This window comes from Triticum dicoccoides, chromosome 5B (assembly GCF_002162155.2).
Source record: "Triticum dicoccoides isolate Atlit2015 ecotype Zavitan chromosome 5B, WEW_v2.0, whole genome shotgun sequence".
In the NCBI taxonomy this organism is placed as follows: Eukaryota; Viridiplantae; Streptophyta; class Magnoliopsida; order Poales; family Poaceae; genus Triticum; species Triticum dicoccoides.
In genome coordinates, this window is record NC_041389.1 from 697,143,708 (window position 1) to 697,162,560 (window position 18,853).

Here is an 18,853-nt window from a genome sequence, read left to right on the forward strand (position 1 = left end):
GCTTCTAGCAAGAACCGTTCTTACTTACGCATCAAAACCACAACGATTTTTCGTCAAGTATGTTGTTTTAACCTTCAACAAGGACTGGGTGTAGCCACACTCGATTCAACTAAAGTTGGAGAAATAGACACCCGCCAGCCACCTTTGTGCCTAAGCATGTCGGTAGAACCAGATGTAATGTTGATCCGGGCCACTTCATCCAACAATACCGCTGAATCAAAGTATGACATGCTGGTAAGCAGTATGACTATTATCACCCACAACTCTTTGTGTTCTACTCGTGCATATAACATCTACGCATAAACCTGGCTCGGATGCCACTGTTGGGGAATGCATTAATTTAAAAAAATCCTACGATCACGCAAGATCTATCTAGGTGATGCATAGCAATGAGGGAAGAATGTGTCCGTGTACCCTCGTAGACCGAAAGCGGAAGCATTTAGTTAACGCGGTTGATGTAGTCGAACGTCTTCGCGATCCAACCGATCAAGTACCGAACACATGATACCTCCGCGATCTGCACACGTTCAGCTCGGTGACGTCCCTTGAACTCTAGATCTAGCTGAGGCCGAGGGAGAGTTCCGTCAGCACGACGGCATGGTGATGGCAATGATGAAGTTACTAGCGCAGGGCTTCGCCTGAGCACTACGACGATATGACCGAGGTGTGTAACTGTGGAGGGGGGGCACCGCACACGGCTAAAAGATCAACTTGTGTGTCTATCGGGTGCCCCACTCCCCTGTATATAAAGGAGGGAGGGTGGAGGAGGCCGTCCAAGGGTGGCGCTCCCAAGGGGGGGGAGTCCTACTCCAAGTAGGAATTGCCCCCCCCCCTTTCCTATTCCCACAAGGAGAAGGGGGCAAGGAGGAGGAGGAGGGAAGGAAGGAGGGGAACGCCTCCCCCTCCCCTTTCCCAATTTGGACTAGGGCAAGGGGGGGCGCACCACCTCTTGGCCGTCCCTCTCTCTTCTTCACTAAGGCCCATGAGGCCCAATAACTTCCGGGGGGGTCCGGTAACCCCCGGTACTCCGGTTTTATCCGAAACTTTTCCGGAACACTTCCGATGTCCGAACATAGCCGTCCAATATATCAATCTTTATGTGTCGACCATTTCGAGACTCCTCATCATTTCTGTGATCTCATCCGGGACTCCGAACAACCTTCGGTAGACCAAATCACATAAACTCATAATACCAATCGTCACGAACGTTAAGCGTCCGGACCCTACGGGTTCGAGAACTATGTAGAGATGACTGAGACACGTCTCCAGTCAATAACCAATAGAGGAACATGCATGCTCATATTGGTTCCTACATATTCTACAAAGATCTTTATCGGTCAAACCGCATAACAACATACGTTGTTCCCTTTGTCATCGGTATGTTAATTGCCCGAGATTCGATCGTCGGTATCATCATACCTAGTTCAATCTCGTTACTGGCAAGTCTCTTTACTCGTTCCGTAATACTTCGTCCCGCAACTAACTCATTATTCACAATGCTTGCAAGGCCTATAGTGATGAGTATTACTGAGAGGGCCCAGAGATACCTCTCTGAAACACGGAATGACAAATCCTTATCTCGATCTATGCCAACCCAACAAACACCTTCGGAGACACCTGTAGAGCACCTTTATAATCACCCATTTACGTTGTGATGTTTGGTAGCACACAAAGTGTTCCTCCGGTATTCGGGAGTTGCATAATCTCATAGTCTGAGGAACTTGTATAAGTCATGAAGAAATTAGTAGCAATGAAACTAACATGATCATAATGCTAAGCTAACGGATGGGTCATGTCCATCACATCATTCTCCTAATAATGTGATCCCATTCATCAAATGACAACACATGTCTATGGTTAGGAAACATAACCATCTTTGATTAAGGAGCTAGTCAAGTAGAGACATACAAGGGACAATATGTTTTGTCTATGTATTCACACATGTACTAAGTTTCCGGTTAATACAATTCTAGCATGAATAATAAACATTTATCATGAAATAAGGAAAAAATAATAACTTTATTATTGCCTCTAGGGCATATTTCCTTCAACCGCAAGACCTGGCGTGTTTGCTACCCCCTAGGTACCCCGTCCCGTCTAACCATATTCCCTCCGTGTTGACCGTTTCCCTCCTCCGTGGCAAGGCGGCAGCGACGTCCGTGAGGGGGGTAATCGATATATAAATGAGGTATGTTTTTTTAGATAAGGAACATTTAAGTAATCTAATTATTTTTTGAAAAAACGGAAAAATAAATAATTAAATAATTAAATAAAGAAAATTTAGTACAAATATATGCCGACGGCAAAGTCATCGGCATAGCTAAGCCCACAGATCGACAAAGCCCTGGATCGATGACGTGTCATAGGACGCGGATAGATGACATGTCAGAGGCCATGGGGCAGGCCTATGCCGACGGCAAGGCCGTCGGCATATCTTTGCCACCCCATGGCCCGATGAGAGGCTCGAATCGATGATGTGGCACGTGTCGCGGATCGGTGACGTGGACAACACCTACGCCGACGGCCGCCGACGGCCGCCGTCAGGGCCGTCGGCGTAGATATGACAACATCAAACTCCTGTCGGTTGAGGGCTCATCGGGCCCATCATCTATGCCGACGGCGCGGCTATGCTGATGGTCACCGTAGGCATATATAACCGTATGCCAGCGGCCTACATACGCCGACGGCCACCATAGGCATTCCTTCGAGTATGCCGACGGCTTTTCTACGCCGACAACTTCTCCTAGGCCGTCGGGATACCTCAACATATGCCTACGAGGGCCGTCGGCATAGATTAGACTGTCAGCAATTGGGTAAATTCTGGTAGTGTCGGAGGTCGCTTTCCACGGTGTCGGTGTACTAGAATAGGGGTACCCTAGTACCCCAAACTTGTGCACGGGCACTAGCAGCGCCCCGCGGCAAGGGCTTGCCGGGTGACCGCCAAGATACTCCGTGGCTCCTTTGGAGCCACTCAAGAACCAAGTATTCAAGTCAAGAAGACAAGACCCCGGCAAGAGGAGCTTGCCAGGAAGGCCAACCGAGGCATTTCAAGGAACTTGCCGCGACGCGCCACGCGTCCTGGCAAGGCCCGGCGAGCGACAAGCTTCCGGGTGCGACAAGATCACGACCGCGGCAAGATGCTTGCCAGGGCAAGCGGCCACTCTGCTACCACGCTCCAGCGCATCCACCAACGTGTCGCCCTGGGGGCCTCTCCAGGCACGCGTGGCGGAAGGCTGTGCAGCCAGCGGTAAGCGGTGGCATGTGACGCTGACAAGATCGCCATCGTGGCGGACGGTGGCACCTCTAACGGTCCTTTTCTGCACTGTTTAGGCGACACAGACGGGCATTTAATACCTTTGTCCCCTGCCGTCAGGGTTAGGTAGAGTACACTGTACAAGCAACTGTACCAACCACCTCTCTTTTTACATCTTTACCCTTCTCTGTGTTGCCACCTATCGGTGACCCCTTGTGCATATAAAAGGAGGCCCATGCGCAACGTAGGGGGGTTCGGAGGTTTCGGTTCAGTTCGACTAGCTCAGAAGGCTCGAATCATTTTCGAAGCCAGAAAACACTTAGCTCTCTAGAGCAAGAACACAATATAATCAGACAAGCAGCAGTAGGAGTATTATCTCTCCGGAGAGCTCCGAAGCTGGGTAAACTGCTCGTGTGCTTCGCCTCGATCTGCTCTTCGTGCGACCTCCGCCCCCTGCCGAACCGAAAGGGGCTCGGTCTGCCGGCCCCGTAGGTGTTCGTGGATCAGTTTCCCTGACATCTTTCTCCACCGGCAAGTGTAAGAAGGCAATGGCAGCCCCACCAGAGACCAAGAAGGTGTCCGCCAAGGAGGACGGCACTGGTGGTACCTTCACCATCAGTGCCACGCTCGATCCTAAATAGGAAAGCGCGCTCGTTGCTTTCCTGCGGGTGAACGTCGACGTGTTTTCATGGCAACCGTCTGACATCCCCGGTGTTCCCAGGAAAGTAATCGAGCACCACCTTGCCGTCTGTCCTCATGCGTGGCCCGTCAAGCAGAAAGTAAGGAAACAAGCAGTGGAGCGCCAAGAATTCATTGCGGAAGAGATCAAGAAGTTGGAAGTAGCAGGCCTTGTTAGAGGAGTGCTCCATCCTACGTGGTTGGCCAATCCTGTTGTCGTGCGCAAGGCCAACGGGAAATGGAGGCTTTGTATTGATTTCACCGATGTCAATAAAGCTTGTCCCAAAGACCCATTTCCCTTGCCGCGCATCGACCAGATTGTTGACTCCACAGCCGGATGTGACTTGCTTTCATTTCTTGATGCATACTCAGGGTATCATCAGATCTTCATGGCAGAAGAAGATGAGGAGAAAACCGCATTCATTACCCCATGTGGCACGTACTGCTTTGTACGGATGCCCTTTGGTTTGAAGAATGCTGGTTCAACATTTGCAAGTGTAGTCCATCACGCTTTTGAGCCGCAAATGCACAGAAATGTGGAAGCCTACATGGATGACATAGTGGTCAAGAGCAAGGACAAGGCAACCCTGATCCAGGATTTAGATGAAACATTTGTGAATCTGCGCAAGATCAACCTCAAGCTGAACCCCGAGAAGTGCGTGTTTGGAGTCCCTTCCAGCAAGCTTCTCGGGTTCTTTGTGTCCCAGCGGGGGATTGAAGACAATCCCGACAAGATCAAGGCCATAGAGCAGATTGAAGCACCAAAGCGCGTCAAGGATGTACGAAGGCTTGCCGGTTGCGTGGCTGCTCTCAGCAGGTTTATCTCTAGATCTGCTGAGTGCGCCCTGCCATTTTTCAAAATATTGAAAAAGGCAGGTCCAATGAAATGGACTCCGGAAGCGGAGGCCGCGCTGCAGGACTTGAAGAGATACATGTCATCCGCTCCAACACTTGTCGCACCTAGGCCACAAGAGAAGTTGCTGCTGTATATAGCGGCAACCAATCAAGTGGTTAGTGCTGCGTTAGTGGCGGAGAGGGAGGCTGATGATGAGCCAATAACCGCGGCAGATGCATCCGGCGACAAGCAGGGGGCTTCACCGACAAGTTCTGGTCCGGCAAGCTCCGGTCCCGACAAAGATGGATCTGCGCAGACACATAAGGAGATGCAGAAGAGAATGGTGCAGCGCCCAGTTTACTTTGTCAGTTCCCTTTTGCAGGGGGCTAGGTCAAGGTACTCTGGTGTGCAGAAGTTGCTTTTCGGCCTTCTCATGGCCTCGAGAAAGCTGCACCATTACTTCCAAGCACATGAGATCACAGTTGTCACTCGCTTTCCGTTGAAGAGGATACTGCAAAATCCAGAAGCAACAGGCAGGATTGTCGAGTGGGCACTGGAACTGTCAAGCTTTAGCCTCAAGTTTGAAAGCACTTCAACTATCCAAAGCAGAGCATTGGCAGAGTTCATAGCAGAATCGATGCCAACACCAGATGAAGAGATTCCAGAGACGAGCATCACCGTCAAGGAGGCAAGCAAAGAGTGGCTGGTGTATTTTGATGGTGCTTTCTCGCTGCAAGGCGCCGGTGCGGGCGTGCTGCTTGTCGCACCCACCGGAGAGCACCTAAAGTACGTAGTCCAGATGCACTTTCCCAAGGAGCAAGCAACAAACAATACTGCAGAGTATGAAGGCTTGCTTGCCGGTCTCAGGATCGCGGCAGACCTTGGGATTAGGAAGCTCATTGTCAGGGGAGACTCACAGCTTGTCGTCCGCCAAGTAAACAAGAGTTACCAGAGTCCATTGATGGAAGCTTACGTTGATGAAGTGAGAAAGCTAGAAGAGCACTTTGACGGCCTACAGATGGAACATGTTCCAAGAGCCCAGAATGACATTGCTGATGGCCTGTCAAAGTGCGCCGCACTTAAGTTACCTGTGGAACCAGGGATATTTGTGCTCAAGCTGACTCAACCATCCGTGACACCATCAACTGGACAGAGTAAGAAGAGAAAGTTGATTTCCGGCGACTACTTTCCGGCAGAGCTTCCCGAAGCCGCCGCCAAGAAGGTCCCCAAGATCAATGCCAAAGATGCTGAGGAGCAGTTTGCTCCGGCAAGTCTCAGTGCTTGTTCCGTCGAAGCAGACGCTCCCGACAAGCTTTGCTCCGGCAAGCTTGCCGGGGGACATCAAGCTCCGGTTGAGCCGCAGGTTCTCGCCGTAGAAGTGGATGTTCCCGCAGCAGCAGATGTGCCTTTAGTCCTTGTTGTCGAGCCGCAAGCTCCAGCATGGGCACAGCAGATTGTCCATTTCCTTCAGATAGGAGAACTTCCCGAAGAGCAAGAAGAAGCGGAAAAAGTAGCCCGGCAGTCAAGTATGTACCAGTTTGTCGACAACATACTGTACAGAAGAAGACTCAACGGTGTGAAATTGAAGTGTATTTGCCGGGAAGACGGACAGAAGCTGTTGGCAGAGATACATGGAGGCATATGTGGTCACCACATTGGCGCAAGAGCACTTGCCGGCAAAGCTTTCCGGCAAGGTTTCTTTTGGCCGACAGCCCTCCAGGATGCAACTGCACAAGTAACCAAGTGTGAAGCGTGCCAGTTCCATTCCAAGCAGATTCACTAGCCAGCTCAAGCTCTCCAGACGATCCCTTTATCCTAGCCATTTTCGGTCTGGGGGCTCGATATCCTCGGCCCTTTCCCCCGAGCTGTTGGGGGCTTCGAGTACTTGTACGTCGCAATCGACAAGTTCACAAAGTGGCCGGAAGTGGAACCAGTGAGGAAGGTGATAGCACAGTCAGCAGTCAAGTTCTTCAGGTCGATTGTTTGCCGTTTCGGGATACCTAACAGAATCATCACCGACAACGGCACGCAATTCATGAGCCGCACCTTCATGCAGTATGTCCAAGACCTTGGCGCCAAGGTCTGCTTCGCTTCGGTTGCTCATCCGAGAAGCAACGGTCAAGCGGAGAGGGCAAATGCTGAAGTGCTGCGTGGGCTCAAGACCAGAACTTTCGACAGGCTGCGCAGGTGTGGCAGAAACTGGATCGAGGAGCTGCCGGTGGTTCTTTGGTCGATCAGGACGACACCAAATCGAGCCACTGGCCAGACGCCTTTCGCTCTAGTCTATGGAGCGGAGGCAATTCTCCCTACGGAACTCGTATACGGGTCGCCTCGAGTGCTCGCTTATGATGAGCTTGAGCAAGAGCAGCTGCGACAAGATGACGCGCTGCTCCTCGAGGAGGATCGTCTTCAGGCTGCTATACGAGCTGCTCGATACCAGCAAGCTTTGCGCCGCTACCATAGCCGCAAAGTTAATGCCAGAAGCTTCGAGGAAGGCGACCTTGTTCTTCGGCGTGTTCAATCCGCCAAGAATTCCAACAAGTTGACGCCGAAGTGGGAAGGCCCTTACCGGGTGAAACGAGTCACTAGGCCTGGCGCTGTCCGCCTTGAGACGAAAGATGGCATTCCGGTGAGCAACTCCTGGAACATTGAGCATCTTCGTAAGTTTTACCCATAGGGCGCGGTTGCCGGAACCTGTTCCGGCAACCACCTTTTGTACAAGTCTTGCCGCTGTTGCATGTAATCCTTTGTACAAAGCCGGGCGCAGATCCCGTGCATCAGTAAAGCTCATGTGTTTCGCACATCTTGTCAATTTCATGCTTTTTACTCTACATATGCATGCTTTATCTGACACTTTGTGCAGCACCTATCCCCGGTAAGCAATAACGAGCTGAAAGGCCCCATATCGTTATTTTCTCTTCTTTCTTTTTCTCAAACAAAGGAAAGGAAGGATCCCTCGCGCACAAGTTTGACGGGGGGAAGAGAGGGTAATGGTGTGGACCAGGCGTCGTTTAAGGAAGATTCGCCTTGCCGGGAAGCAAACGACAGAAAAGCTAAGTTGCCAAAGTCTGAGCAATTAGTTTTTAAATTTTAAGTTATCTTCCTTGAACGACTGTGCTTTGTATGAAAAACCTGTGCGCGGAGGAACCAACTCGTAGCTAGATGCGCCCTTACTTTGTTTCGAGTCCGCTCAACAACTTAAGTGTGCTGCAACTAGTCGCGACAAGGTTTCTTGTCGGAGCGGCACCGCCAGCGGGCTGCTGACGTCCCGCACTCAGCGCACGCGGCTCGGGTGCCTGCGCCGACAAGTTCCCTAAAAGCGTAGGGTAAAAACATACAAAGCAAGAGATCTAGTAAAGGAAATAACACAGTGATCATCATCCAAGATAAAGTTATATTACAAGATAACTTGTCGCAGCTCTAACACATTGTTCCTATGGCATGACTAGCAGCGACAAGGAAAAAGATAAAGCGGGCGGCCTAGTCTACGCGACCACCCTCAACCCTCCTGATCTCGCTCACCTTGTCCACAATGGGTGCGACAAGGGCCTTGAGTGCTTCCAGATCAGCGTCGAGCGGCAGGGACCTGAGCACGTTGGTGAGGTTGAGGCCCGGGTTGCGGAAAGCCACCTTCACCAGCACCTTCTGAAGAACTCCCGCACAAATCTTGCGCGACTCGTCGGCCAGCTGCTTTGGGATCTTCTCCCGAAGCAGCTAGAGGGCAGTTGCCACGCCCTTGAAGAACAGGCTGAGCTTGGCGCTGGGTTGGAGATGCTCGTCGGAAGGATACCCGAAGTCCTCCATCCCCGGCTGCGCCAGCTCCCCGTCGATGACTGCGGCGATATTCACCAGACCCTCGGTCCAGTGCTCCACCGTCTCCCTGAACGAGTTCTGGGTGACGGCAATGCTCGCCAGCAGCGCCTCGTCGGCCTTGATCTTCTCCGACAAGGCCACCTCTCGCTCCTTGGCGGCGTCCAGCGTCTGCGTCAGCGTGGCCAGCTTCAGCTCGAGATCCGCGTTGGAGTCCTTGGCGGCGCCGAGCTCCTTGTTCCTCTCCGCGAGAAGACCTTGCAGCTTGCCATGGGCAGCAGCATCCTTCTCGCGCTCGCGCTTGAGCGCGGCGAGCTCCTCGCCGCTCGTCCGGAGATTGGCCTCCAGCTGTGCCACTTTTACCTCTAACTCTTTCTTAGCGGCATCGGCAGCCGCGGCGGCGTCCCTTGCTTCTTGGAGAGCGCCGCCAATTGCTTGCTGCCGTGCGACGAGCTCTTCCTCGTGGCTGTCGAGGTTCACTTTGCGCTGCGCCAATTCTCCCTCCCGCGCAGATAACTTCTCGGCAGCAAGCCGCTGTTGTTCTTCTACCTCAGCCTTCGCGAGGAGGAAGGCCTTCTTCTCCTCGGCGACTTGCTCCCGCTCCTCCGCTAAACTCCGGAGAGTTTCTTGCCTCACCTCCCGGAGCTCCTCCACGCGCTTCTCAATATCAACTCCCGCCCTCGCGACGAGCGCTTCCCGGGAAGCCAACTTGGCTTGTCGGGCGCGGTAGAGCGACGTCAACTTCCGCAGCAGCCGCTCCTCTTCGGGCTCCTCGCTGCTGCTTGGCGCGTCGACCAGTGCTAATCCAGCGGAGGCGAGCACTTCTCCATCAAAAGTTTCTCCCTCGACCGGCGCCCTAGAGCTCGAAGCCCAGGGGAGCTTGATGAAGACGCCGTCGCCGGCCTTTAAGTAGGCGCTGGGCTGGGGCTCCTTGGAGTCTGGCTCTGCGGCAGCAGCGGGAGGATCGGTGGTCGGTGCAGCGCCTGTCGCTCCTGCGGCCCCGGGGCCGTCGGTACGACCACCGGATCCCTCGCCGGCTTCTGCGGCGGCAGCCCTGGCGGCCTCTTCGCCGGCGGGTTCATCAGCGCCAGCCTCTCCTTCTGCGGCTTCGGTCTCCATCGACTCTGGGACGATTGGGTCTGAAGAACGAAGAATGGAGAGGAGTCGAGCAAATATGCAAAATAAAGTCAGAAGAGAAAAATCCAAGGGCAGGTTTTTAGGCAAGCAGATTACCTTTGATGGGATCTGCAGTCACGGTCTCAGCCGCCGGAGGATCGCTGGCATCTTCCCTTGCCGGAGAACCAGCCCTTGCCGGAGAGCGCTCCCTTGCCGGGGATTCCACCCTTGGCGGCGTAGTCGAAGCAGATGGCGCCTCGGGGGCGGCTTCCGGGCCCTCCTGGTGAGGTTGCTCTGCTCCTGCACAAGTCCAACAATCAAGATATCAGTGAGAGAAAAAAAAAGCACCCATGCGCATCTGACGGCGGGAAGTAAGTTATAAACTTACGCTGGGGGCTGCTCTGGGAGTAGTGGCCAGGTCCGTCCAGGTGGGCTCAGACACGCCCCCTGCTGACACGGTGGGATCGTCTTCAATGACGATCACCGAGGCCTTGGCCCTCTTCGCCGCTCTCTGGGACAGCGTCCTGAAAAGGGATGGGTTCAGATCGAAGCAAGTTAGATACAGAATAAAAGCGACAAGATTGAAGAACTACGAAGACAGCAAGAAAAGCTTACTCTTCTTCTTCGTCATCGGAGCTGAGCGCGGAGAGGTCGAAGTCCGGCTCGCCTCCGGTGCGACGAGGCGGAGGAGTGGGCTCCCTTGTCCGCTTGGCGGGAGCAGCAGCGGTGGACCGGGAAGATCCCGCTCCAGTTGTCGCAGCGGCGGGAGGCGCTCCCGCGGCAACGGTGCTTGCCGCGGTGGAGCGTGTCGCGTGGCTCGGCGGCTGTTGACCCGTCTGGCGCCCCGCTACGTCACCGGCCCTGCGGAGACGCCTTCTTGGTGCAGCCGGGGGCTCCACTTGCGGCAGGCTGTCTAAAGGCTCCGGCTCCTCCTCCGGGCTCGCTCGGCTCGGCCTTGGGGCCGGCAAGATCTTCCTCGCTGGGGAACTCCTCGCGCTCGGCAAGGCTTGCCGCCTCTGCTGCCTCTGCCTCCGCCTCGATGAACCCAAACTCGCCCGCGGCAGCTGCTGCCGCAGCCTCTTCCGCCCTAGTGGTGATGTGTTGCAGCTCCGCGTCGGTGGTATCACGGGTGAGGCTCCTCTGCTCGTCGGCGCGGATCGGTACTTCCTCTAAACTGTCGAAGAACGCCCGCACGACGTCATCCGCCGGCTCTTGCCAAGTTGGGGCGATTCCGTGAGAGTCGCACAACGGCATCATCGCGTGGATCCGGTCAAGAGATGAATTGTTGCACAGTGGGACGACGCTCCTCGGCAACAGGAACGGGTGCTGAGGGTCCCGTTTGAACAGCTCCAGGAGCATTGCGTCTAGCTCCAGGACGGTGAAATTGAAGTTGAGGCCCGAGCGCAGACTCATGATGTCCGCCGAGTTCTTGAACTCCCAGGCAGGCCTCCCTCTCTCCTGCAGGGGGGCGATGCGGCGGCGAAGGAAATCTGCGCCGACAGCGCCTACAGTGAGCCCGGCAAGCCTAAGGCGGAGGATTTTGGTAACGGCGATCCTCAGCCTGTCATCTTCCGGGGCCACGTTGCTCCAATCGTTGCCGCGTACTATTGGGGCTTGGCGCACGGCGGTGAACGGCTGCGGGTTCTCCTCAACAATCCAACACCACTCCGCTCTCCACTCCTCCCATTTGCTGCGAAGCTCACCCTCCAGATACGCCTCCTTCTTGCCGACTCTCAAGATCCAGGTGATCCCTCTGGCAAGCGGCTCTCCTCTCTCGACCCGAGGCATGAAGAAGTGGCGGAAAAGGGCTACATTGGGGTGGACTCCGACAAAGTTTTCGCACAAATGTGCGCAAACTGCCATCATAACGACGGCGTTGGGGGTGAAGTCTAGGAGGCGGAGGCCGTACGTGTTCATGATATCACAGAAGAACTCAGAGAAGGGCGGGCAGAGCCCGTAGTAGAAGAAAAGTGCGAAGAACGGGTACCCGGTTGGAGCTAGCTCCGATGCGGTGGCCGGGAGTACCCTCATGCGCGGGTGCGCACGCGTCTCTGTCGACCAGAAAAGGTAGTAATACTCCCTCAGCTCCTTGGCGCCGAGCTGAGGGGGGAAGATGGCCCGCTCCTTCCGCAGCGCCGCGAGCCGCTGCGCCTCGGCCGATTTCACGCCCTTCCCCTTGTCGGCTTTCGGAGCCATGGCGGAAGTGGCAGGGGAGATCGGCGGCGTGGTGGTGCTGGTGGCGACGGGGGGGAGCGCTGCTCTCTTTCATCTTTGGGAAGAAGGGGGGAGCGGCGGAGACTCCCGAGGACAAAGCAAAAAACGGCGAAGTGGGGAAACTGCCCCTGTTTCCCCTCCTTATAAAGAGGGAGGGGCGGACGTTTCGCCCCTCCGAATAAAGAACCCCCCACGATCTCTCCCACGATGCCGCATTCAGCGCGTGCCGTTGGGGGAGAGCGCGGTGGGTACAAAGCAAGATTCGGCGTTACTCGGGCCGCGCGTGCCCGTTCCCTGTTTTGGGCCTGGCCCAACAGCGCTCTGCACCGTGTGTGGCCCAGGCCCGGGGGCTCCTGTCGGTGTACTAGAATAGGGGTACCCTAGTACCCCGAACTTGTGCACGGGCAGTAGCAGCGCCCCGCGGCAAGGGCTTGCCGGGTGACCGCCAAGATACTCCGTGGCTCCTTTGGAGCCATTCAAGAACCAAGTATTCAAGTCAAGAAGACAAGACCCCGGCAAGAGGAGCTTGCCAGGAAGGCCAACCGAGGCATTTCAAGGAACTTGCCGCGACGCGCCACGCGTCCCGGCAAGGCCCGACGAGCGACAAGCTTCCGGGTGCGACAAGATCACGACCGCGGCAAGACGCTTGCCGGGGCAAGCGGCCACTCTGCTACCACGCTCCAGCGCATCCACCAACGTGTCGCCCTGGGGGCCTCTCCAGGAACGCGTGGCGGAAGGCTGTGCAGCCAGCGGTAAGCGGTGGCATGTGACGCTGACAAGATCGCCATCGTGGCGGGCGGTGGCGCCTCTAACGGTCCTTTTCTGCACTGTTTAGGCGACATAGACGGGCATTTAATGCCTTTGTCCCCTGCCGTCAGGGTTAGGTAGAGTACACTGTACAAGCAACTGTACCAACCACCTCTCTTTTTACATCTTTACGCTTCTCTGTGTTGCCACCTGTCGGTGACCCCTTGTGCATATAAAAGGAGGCCCATGCGCAATGTAGGGGGGATTCGGAGGTTTCGGTTCAGTTTGACTAGCTCAGAAGGCTCGAATCATTTTTGAAGCCAGAAAACACTTAGCTCTCTAGAGAAAGAACACAATATAATCAGACAAGCATCAGTAGGAGTATTATCTCTCCGGAGAGCTCCGAAGCTGGGTAAACTGCTCATGTGCTTCGCCTCGATCTGCTCTTCGTGCGACCTCCGCCCCCCGCCGAACCGAAAGGGGCTCGGTCCGCCGGCCCCGTAGGTGTTCGTGGATCAGTTTCCCCGACACACGGTTGCCCCCGCGCACCGCCGGAGCCACTAGAGATTGCCCTCTGGGAAAGGCAGGGGCATATCCGGCACGGAAGCGCAATGGAGCTCCTCCAGCAAGCCAGGGCTATGGGCCGGAGATGGGATCCATCCCCTCGCGGTCAAATTTCGTGTTTTAACCCTTTTGTGGTATAAAATCGGGATCTAACCCCCCTTTAAAAAAATCGACATCTGACCTTTTGCTACCGCCAAAGGGCTTGGCGGTAGGGTCACGCAGGCTACCGCCAGGGCTTTTCGCGCTGGCATGGACGGCCCACTGCCGTTACCTAACGGCCAGCGCAACACCCTACCACCGCAAGTCTTGGTGTTAGGTTGCCTTACCATAGTGCCCTCTGGCTTGGCGGTAGGGTCTTGTGGGTTTAGGTTTTTACAAGTTTTATTGATTGTTTGTTTTGTCACAGGTTTCACATAGTTTCACAAATAGCAAAATATGAGCTCACATATTAATAAAGGTTCCACATAGCAAATATCAAATAGTTTACACATAGATTCATAAGTAGGAAATAACAAATAGAGAACTTGTCCACATAGTTTGAAAATCCCAACTAACGCAAGTAATTTCACAAAAAGCTTTCGCAAAGCCAACAAACGGTGCAGCAAGTTCTTAAGACAAGTTTATAGGGCGGGCAAACATCTTCCCGTCGTATGTTAGGCCTGATCATGGAGACAGATACGGCAGCGGATCCACTGGTTCAGGCGGAGGCGGAATGCTAGTCGGCATCTGACCGTTCAAACACTCCCACTTTGGCTTGCCCGCTGGAGTTTTCGCCTCTGCCCTTCCCCAGCTGATGATATCGAACGCCGATGCACTTGGGGGCGGCATCCTGGCTCTCTCCTCCGCATTGCTCTCGAAATAGATCCTCCGGCCCAAATTGCGCAGCTCCCAGTTGGAGTGCTGCTTGGCAGCTTCAATGGTCCCTTCCCGGCGTTCACTGGAGATAGTTGGATCTCCCTCCATCTCTGCAGTCACTCTCTTCCACTCCTTCACACTCTGCGACCAACACTTCTCATCGTCGGAGATCCTCTCTGCCCTCTCATGCCACCGCACTGCTCTCATCGCCTCTAGGAACTCGTCTGAAAAAGCTCCCACCGGTTGCAGAAGCTCGGGGAAGGACTCGTACACGTATGGAAGTGGCAAGGCGGACGGGTCATGTTGAAGATGAATTGGCGATGGTTGCACCATAGTTGCAGACCTAAACATATGGATGCATCACACATTAGGGTTCATCATATCCAAAAAAAATCTAAACCTAGGGTTCATCATATGGTCAAAAATTCTAAACCTAACTTGTATTCAATTAGGGTTCATCACCTTCAAAAAACCTAGCTTGTATTAGGGTTCATCATGTGTTCAAAAAATCAACTAGGTTTATCATGATTCATCATATCAACTAGATGCAATCACCTAGGTTCATCATATCAACTAGGGTTCATCATGATTTTGAACATGAACATGAACATGAACATGAACTAATCTTAGGCTACAAAAAAGAGGAGTGATTTGACTAAAAGTAATTGGGGAATCGGAGGAGCTTACTTTCCTCTTTTCGGAGCCATCTTGATCCGCCAAATCCATGAAGAAACGAAGAAGATCAGAGGGGGGAAGTGGAGGAGATGATAAAGGGGCGAGAGGAAGAAGAAGGCTGCTGGGTGGGGGGATAAGGGGTGGGGTGGTTGGGCGGGGCGGCTGGGTTTACAAATGCCCAAACCCTACCGCCAAGGACCACGGAGGTAGGGAACGGCAACCTACCGCCATAGGGCGCGGCGGTAGGGTCGGAGCATCTGTGTTAGGTTGATGTGACCAAAACTGCCAGCAGCTCAGCGGTAGGGTTGCACCCACTACTGCCAAGGCCTGTGGCGGTTGCTACCTCTTGAGCACTGCGTTGGTTTTCCCTTGAAGAGAAAAGGGTGATGCGGCAAAGTAGCGTAAGTATTTCCCTCAGTTTTTGAAAACCAAGGTATCAATCCAGTAGGAGGCTCCACACACATCCCTCGTACCTACACAAACAAACAAGAACCTCACAACCAACACGATAAAGGGGTTGTCAATCCCTTCACGGCCACTTGCGAAAGTGAGATCTGATAGAGATAATAAGATAAGATAAATATTTTTGTATTTTTATGATATAGATTGAAAAGTAAAGATTGCAAAATAAAGTAGATTGGAAACTTATATGATGGAAGATAGACTCAGGGGCCATAGGTTTCACTAGTGGCTTCTCTCAAGATAGCATAAGTATTACGGTGGGTGAACAAATTACTGTCGAGCAATTGATAGAAAAGTGCATAGTTATGAGATTATCTAGGCATGATCATGTACATAGGCATCACGTCCGCGACAAGTAGACCGACTCCTGCCCGCATCTACTACTATTACTCCACACATCGATCGCTATCCAGCATGCATCTAGAGTATTAAGTTCATCAGAATGGAGTAACGCATTAGGCAAGATGACATGATGTAGAGGGATAAACTCAAACAATATGATATAAACCCCATCTTTTTATCCTTGATGGCAACAATACAAAACGTGCCTAGCCCCTGCTATCACTGGGAAAGGACACCGCAAGATTGAACCCAAAGCTAAGCACTTCACCCATTGCAAGAAAGATCAATCTAGTAGGCTAAACCAAACTGATAATTCGAAGAGACTTGCAAAGATAACAAATCATACATAAAAGAATTCAAAGGAGATTCAAATATTTCTCATAGATAAACTTGATCATAAACCCACAATTCATCAGATCTCGACAAACACACCGCAAAAAGAGTTACATCGAATAGATCTCCAAGAAGATCGAGGAGAACTTTGTATTGAGATTCAAAGAGAGAGAAGAAGCCATCTAGCTAATAACTATGGACCCGAAGGTCTGTGGTAAACTACTCACAACTCATCGGAGAGGCCTTGGCGATGATGTAGAAGCCCTCCATGATCGATTCCCCTTCCGACGGAGCGCCAAAAAGGCTCCAAGATGTCACAGATACAGAAGGTTGTGGCGGCGGAAAAAGGGTTTCGTGGTGCTCCTCGATGTTTTCAGGGTATGGAGGTATATATAGGCAAAGGAGGTCGGTCAGGGGAGCCATGAGGGGCCCACGAGGGTAGGGCGCGCCCACCCCCCTAGGGCGCGCCTTCCACCCTCGTGGCCACCTAGGTTGCTTCTTGACGTCCACTCCAAGTCTACTGGATTGCGTTTGTTCCAAAAATATCGCTCCCAAAGGTTTCATTCCGTTTGGACTCCGTTTGATATTCCTTTTCTTCGAAACACTGAAATAGGAAAAAAACAGCAATTCAGGCTGGGCCTCCGGTTAGTAGGTTAGTCCCAAAAATGATATAAAAGTGTAAAGTAGAGCCCATAAACATCCAAAAAGGGTAATATAATAGCATGGAGCAATCAAAAATTATAGATACGTTGGAGACGTATCAGCGATAAGGTCCTACCGCCGAAGGTTGTGGCAGTAGGGTGTGCAATCCTACCGCTGAGATGCTGGCAGTTTTGGTCACAGAAAGGGGCGTGCTGGGGGAGGCACCCTACCACCAGCAGGCGTAGCGGTATGATGTACATACCTACCGCCGAATGGCCTGGCAGTAGGGTGGCCCATAGTGCATTTTTTGCACCTCCTAATTTCTCTTGTCTTCAATTTTTTGCACATAACAATTAAATACTTATAAACATTAACCATATGTATCACATAACAAGCACACGTCCACCAATCCACAAATAATAAAGTTGGATACATAACAAGCACACATCCACGAGCAGTTTTACATAGCAAGTTCACAAAAAACTTTCACGAGCAAATTGTTCGTGAAGCAAACAACATGAAATGTTTATATTTCAACGCCACGGCACGGCAGTAAGTTCAGTCCCTCCTTCCCCTCTTCGATGTTCCGTCCTCGTTGGTCTTGGATCGCTTCTCAGCCGCCGTCTTCTTAGGTGAGTAGGACGTGCTTTCTGAAATGGGGATGGACTCTTCCAATCCTTCTTCGGCACATTCCTCTTCTCACGCTGGGTTGGCTGAGTTGCTGGAGGTCTGTCGCCATCATCGTACTCCTCCTCCTCATTGTCCTCTTCCTCTTCTTCACCATGTTCTTCTTCTGCGGCCTCTTCTTCATCTTCCTCTTCATTATATCGTCCTCGCTCCCCTCCTCGTCATCTTGAACCGCCCTAGACGACGAGGCTATGTGGCTCGATGAAGCGAGGCTACGCATCGGTGTAGGAGGAAAAACATCCTTGGTGTTTGTAGTGCACCCAAGCAGGCCCACAAGCATGCGTGCTTTGTTGACGTACTTCTGCAATGATAACGAAACAATGTGAACTTCTGCAATGTCCAATTTCTGCAAATGAACTTAAGAAAATGAACTTCATATTATCTTCACTGTTTCCCTCAACTTGTTCTCACTAGCTCGAGTCTCGGGTATAGAACTAAGCGCATCAAAGGCTTGAAAATGCTTTTGTTTAGCTCCGAAGACTGCAAAGTAATAAAATGAGTCAGCACCACTAAAATATGTTCATCCAACCGTCGGTTCAAAAGAGCTAAAAACAACTTACCACTCTATTCATGAGTGGTCCGTACTCCCTAAACCCGCCTTGAAGCTCTCTGATGCTCTCATTGTAGGCTTCATTCTCGGAGTCGTCAATAGGTCTTCGGCATCTGCTGTCATCCACTGGGGCCTCAGACGCAGACGATGCTTGATGCCATCGTCGTACCATAGCATGTGATGCTCGTATTCATCCCAGTCAATCACTCTCCTCTCCGTGTCTTTGCATCCTTTCCACTCGTTCCATTCCTTCACGTGTCTCGCATGTTCGGCTTCCCAATCTGTGATTGAATGATTCTTCTGCCTGCTCATCCTACAATGCATAAGAAAGAATGTTAAACACCCTTCTTGTATGAATGTAAAACATTAAAACAAGTATTTACAATCGATGAGGACGGCTTGTGGTACTCACTGGTGTAGGGCGTAGCCACCGGTATCGTGGACGATGCCGACTGGTGGTGTGTGTTGCGCCTTACCAAATTGTGCGGCAACGCGCTGTGGCAAGTGGTACTCCACGGCATAGACACAAATCATGGGCACAATGCACCTGAAGAGAAGCCGGTCCTGCTTGCACATGCTGTTCAGCTCGAACCCCCACTCTCGATCATCATTATACGGCCGCCAAGTAACCTATAACCAAACAATGGTAAGCTCAAGTAAAAGTGTTATCGAAACTGTTCAAAGTGTAGTTCTTATACCTGGAAAGGCGTGAGAGCATCAAGCTCGTTGCTGAAGACCTTGTACAAGGCCTTCGATTCGCCCGTGTAGACACGCACCACGTCCCAAGCGTATGCAACGGTCGGGCTCCGATTGTGACACCCGAATAATTAAGCTACAGTAACTCTCTACTAATGATGCCACGTCACCATGATCACTGTTGATAAGCTCGCGTTGATTCAAACCCCATTCAAATTCAAATTCAAAATCAAGCAAACAATAAAACTTTTCAAATACTAAAACTAAAATGTTGGGAGTGAACCAAATAATTCATAGGAAATTATGGTGGAGAAACCACCCTTTTATAAAATGTTTAAATACTCAAATGTGACTAAAACAGCAGCATAACCAATTTAATAAATGCCTTTTATTA